At 37.1% G+C, this 4684-nt stretch overlaps 1 non-coding gene across 1 annotated transcript; it reads right to left on the reverse strand.

The window, feature by feature from the left end:
- Positions 1-1289: 1289 nt before the first annotated feature.
- Positions 1290-1396, reverse strand: LOC121211927 (small nucleolar RNA R71). Its single transcript, XR_005907143.1, has one exon. It is a non-coding gene; the product is annotated as a small nucleolar RNA R71 (small nucleolar RNA).
- Positions 1397-4684: the final 3288 nt, after the last annotated feature.

The raw sequence follows: 4684 nt of genomic DNA on the forward strand, positions 1-4684 counted from the left end.
CTTGTCTAAGAGTACATTTGTCATAATTAAGTGGAGTTGATTGCGCACCTAGAGATAGGGTGACAAGATTTTGCCGGATTAGGGTGAAACTAATAAGGGGATCCATAGATCGAGTTAATGCAACCCTAGGAAGTTAATTAGAAAGAGATTTCAATTATTCAACCTAGGGTTAAACGTTGTTAGTCTCGAGAGGGATAATAATATAACTTAGGGATTTGTACGGATCAAGTCAAATGAATAAATCGTCCAATTTAGAGTCAAATAACAAGTGAAGTCTAGGTGGATTTTTCCCTAGGTATTGTCTTAATTCAATCATTTTTCCAAAAGTAATTCTCCAATTCTATTTTCTGTGAATTCTTAGTTTAGTTAATTAGTTAGTTAAAACAAACCCCATTATTCTTAGGCTAGATAATAAAAAGACAGTCATTACTAGTACTTTTAGCTCCTTTGGGTTTGACAATCCGGTCTTGCTAAAGCTATACTACTGTTCGATAGGTACACTTGCCTTCATCGTGATAATAGTTAGTTTGAAGAACGATTCATTATAAATATTTAAAACTTGTGATGAATATCACGTATCAAGTTTTTGTTGCCGTTGCCGGGGAACTAAGATATTAGGAAGACTTGATTTTTATTACTTTAGCCATTTCCTTTTACTTCAATTTAAATTTTATTCTAATTTTTATTCCTAATTCTTCTTTTTCCCTTTTTATGGCAGGTTCTTATAGTTTATGACTAGAAAAAACCCGTCAGGACCATTACATTTTGACAGTGAGATCAATCGCATAGTTCGCAGAAACCAAAGAGAAATAAGGCGAAACTTAAGATACACAGAGAACGAGAAAGAGGATGATATTCAAACCACAACCAAGGAGATGGCTGAAAACCAAGAAAATCCACTACCTCCTGCAATTGTTGTTAATCAAAATCATACTCCACTCACTATGTATGATTTTGCTAAACCTAATTTAACAGGAACTGAGTCAAGTATAGTTAGACCAACTATTGCTGCAAATAATTTTGAACTAAAACATAACACAATTCAAATGATACAACAGTTCGATCAGTTTGATGGTTTGCAGGACGAGGATCCCAACGCTCACTTGGGAAATTTCCTAGAATTTTACGATACCTTTAAAATCAATGCCATACGTCTTCGGTTGTTTCCCTTTTCATTAAGGAATCAGGCTAAACAATGGCTGAACTCGTTACCATGAGGGTCAATCACTACTTGGGAACAAATGACTGAAAATTTTTTATTAAAATATTTTTCACTGGCTAAAACAGCCAAATTACGTAATGATATCTCTTCTTTTGTGCAGATAGATTTAGAAACACTCTACGATGCATGAGAGAGATACAAGGACCTTTTGAGAAGGTGCCCTCACCATGGGTTACCACTTTGGCTACAAGTTCAAACGTTCCATAATGGCCTGAATCTTTCGACTCGATAGATGATTGATGTAGCTGCTAGAGAACTCTTATGAATTTATTGAAGAGATGTCACTGAATAATTATCAGTGGCAAGTTATGAGAACAAAGCCGATGAAAGCAGTCGGTGTTTTCAACCTCGACACGGTTACTATGCTATCTAACCAAGTAGAACTCTTAAATAAAAAGATTGATGGTTTGTGTGGTTCTACTTAGGTACATCTAGTGATGAGGTGCGATTCGAATAGAGGAGGAGCATGCACAGAATATCAACCCTTCAACCCTAGCATTGAGGAGGAACAAGTCCAATATATGGGTAACAATAACTCTAGATCCCAAAATAACCCATATAGTAACATTTATAATGCAGGTTGGAGGAACCATCCTAATTTCTCGTAGGGAGGTCAAGGAAATCAAAGGCCATAACATCCTCCGGGTTTTCAACAACCACCTTACCAACAAGAAAAGAAGCTGAACCTTGAGGAGATGCTGACCATCGCTGTCGGAAACTCGTTTTCAGAATACTGAGACAGCACTCAAAAATCAACAAGCATCAATCCAGGGGCTCGAAACTCAGATTGGACAACTCGCTAAGTTAATTTCCGAACGACCACAAGGTAGCCTACCAAGCAACACTGAATCTAACCCAAGAGAGCAACTCAACGCAATTTCCATTCAATATGAGGAAGGTTTAGTGGCAAAACCAATGCCAGAATCGATGGTAAGCGAAGGTAAGAATGAGGTAGGCCAAAACAAACAAAAATTGGTAAGTACAGAATATAAACCTCTTGTGCCATACCCCAATGCGACAAGGAAAAACCACTCAGATGAACAATTTGGTAAATTCCTTAAACTCTTAAAAAAATTACATATTAATTTACCTTTTATTGAAGCTTTATCACAGATGCCAAACGCAATGAAATTTTTAAAGGAGCTTTTAGCAAATAAGTGAAAGTTGGACGAGGCGTCGCATGTGTAGTTAAACGCAGTTTGCTCGGCCATTCTCCAAAATAAACTACCCAACAAACTAAATGATATAGGGATTTTTACGATTCCTTGCTTAATTGGTAGTTTAGAAGTTAATTATGCATTGGCTGATCTAGGGGCTAGTATCAATGTCATGCCTTACAAAATGTTTAAGCAACTAGGTCTCGGGAAACCCAAACAGACTAGGATGAGCATTCAATTAGTAGATAAAACTATAAGATTCCCTAGAGGTATTATTGAAGATGTGCTAGTTAAAATCAATAAATTTATATTTCCCGTTGACTTTGTTGTTTTAGACATAGAAGAGGATAGCAACACTCCCTTAATCCTAGGAATGCCCTTTTTAGCAACTGTTAAAACCATCATTAATGTTGGCACAGGTGAACTCACACTCCAGGTGGGAGACAAAACAATCACCTTTCAAGCTTGTAATTTTGGCAACACATCAGGAATTGAAGGTGATCATTTAACCCATTCTACTAAAACTAACAATATGGTGCAACCTATTTTGTAGGAAATGAGTTTGAAGGAAGTACATGAGCCATTTTCAAGCAATAGTAGAGGACCTATTCATGAAGAACGAAGGCTACAAATTGAGGAGCTAGATGAATGGCGGACACATAAAACAAGAACATACGATAAACCAAAACTACGCCAGAACAAGCTCAATACCTTTCCAAATCAACTTAAGGTTGGAGATAAAGTTTTATTAGATGCCGCAGATCCTCACATTGTCACAGCCAAATCGAATGAAGAAATTCGTCTTACGGTACTTAGCATTTTTCTATTTGGTACAGTCGAGGTAAGTCATCCTAAGTTCGGCACTTTTAAGGGAAACAATACTTGCCTAAAACCTTATTTTGGTGAGATTCATAGTAGGAATGAGGAGTATAAACTCCTCGAACCACCATGACCATTCAATGGAGAGGTAAGTCGAGCTTAAACTATAAATAAACGCTTCTCGAGAGGCAACCCGAGCACTAACTATATTAACTTCTTTAAATTTTAGTGTTTAACACCTAACTTACTAACGGAGCTCTTGAATATAGATTTACCACACAGACACGGCCAAGCACACGGGTGTGCTTAGGACCGTATGGAAACAGGGCAAAGATTTTCCCCAGCACGGGCTACGATAAATCGCCACGATCGTGCGGCATGGTCGTGGTCGAACTTGCCAAAACAACACGGGCATGCAACACGCCCGTGCCTTGAAATTGTGCTGAGCCTATCAAATTAACACGGGTGTGGGCCTACATACACGGGCGTGGGAGAAGCGAACGAAGACAGACATGATCGTGTGCACCCACACGCCCAAGGAATAGGGGCGTGGGCAAAATGTCAGATGCGCCCAAATTCAAAATTCGTGAATCACACGGGCAAAAATTGGGAACATGGGTGTGCCCCACGACCGTGTGCCCCAATTTCTCTATAAACACCTATTATCTATTTTAGCTTTATCTTTATATTTTGAAATTACTTTTTATTTCCTGTTAACACTATTTTATCTTGAGTTTTTACAATTTTTATTTTTCACTATTTCATTACGAGTAAATATGCTTCATTATATTTCCTAAAGAGTTCCTGATTTTATCATAGTCATAAAGAGCTCCAAAGCTCATCATCAAACAGGAACTAAAAAACTCCAACGGCGCAGGACTTGTGGACTAATGAACCTCTACCACCACTAGAGTGTCCTCCTCCACTCTCATCATTGCCTTGGTCGATTATTCTCCATAACTCCAATTCAAGGAGTCCATTCATTATTTAGGAAGTTTCACCTCTCTCCCTCTCTTATGACTATATATTTATACTTTTCAATATATCTATCTTTGTACATTGAGGGCAATGTACATCTTAAGAGTGGGGGGTTTTCATATCATCATTAGAAATCCCTGAATTTTGTCTTATTCTCATGTGAATCACTCATATCACTATTAGAATAAACTTTAATTAATTTATGATTTTTATTGATATATCTTGAATTAAAACATAGGCATTTATGCATTGATTGTTTACACTTTAAGACATTAGGGAATCAAGCATGATAAGTTGATTTTTGAAGAATTAAAAAACTTTTAGGTACAACCCCCAAGTTTAGGTATTATTTTGAGTTGAAATTCACCAGTTTAAACATCAAAAAGCTATAATTTTTGTGAGATCTTGAGCCTTTAGAGCATCTATTATTTCTTTCATGCTCACTTTCATTATGAGTGCGTCAGTATTGAATTGTTATTCTAGAACTTGCTTGATTATGCATGTCAAG

This window comes from Gossypium hirsutum, chromosome A12, assembly GCF_007990345.1.
Source record: "Gossypium hirsutum isolate 1008001.06 chromosome A12, Gossypium_hirsutum_v2.1, whole genome shotgun sequence".
NCBI lineage: Eukaryota > Viridiplantae > Streptophyta > Magnoliopsida > Malvales > Malvaceae > Gossypium > Gossypium hirsutum.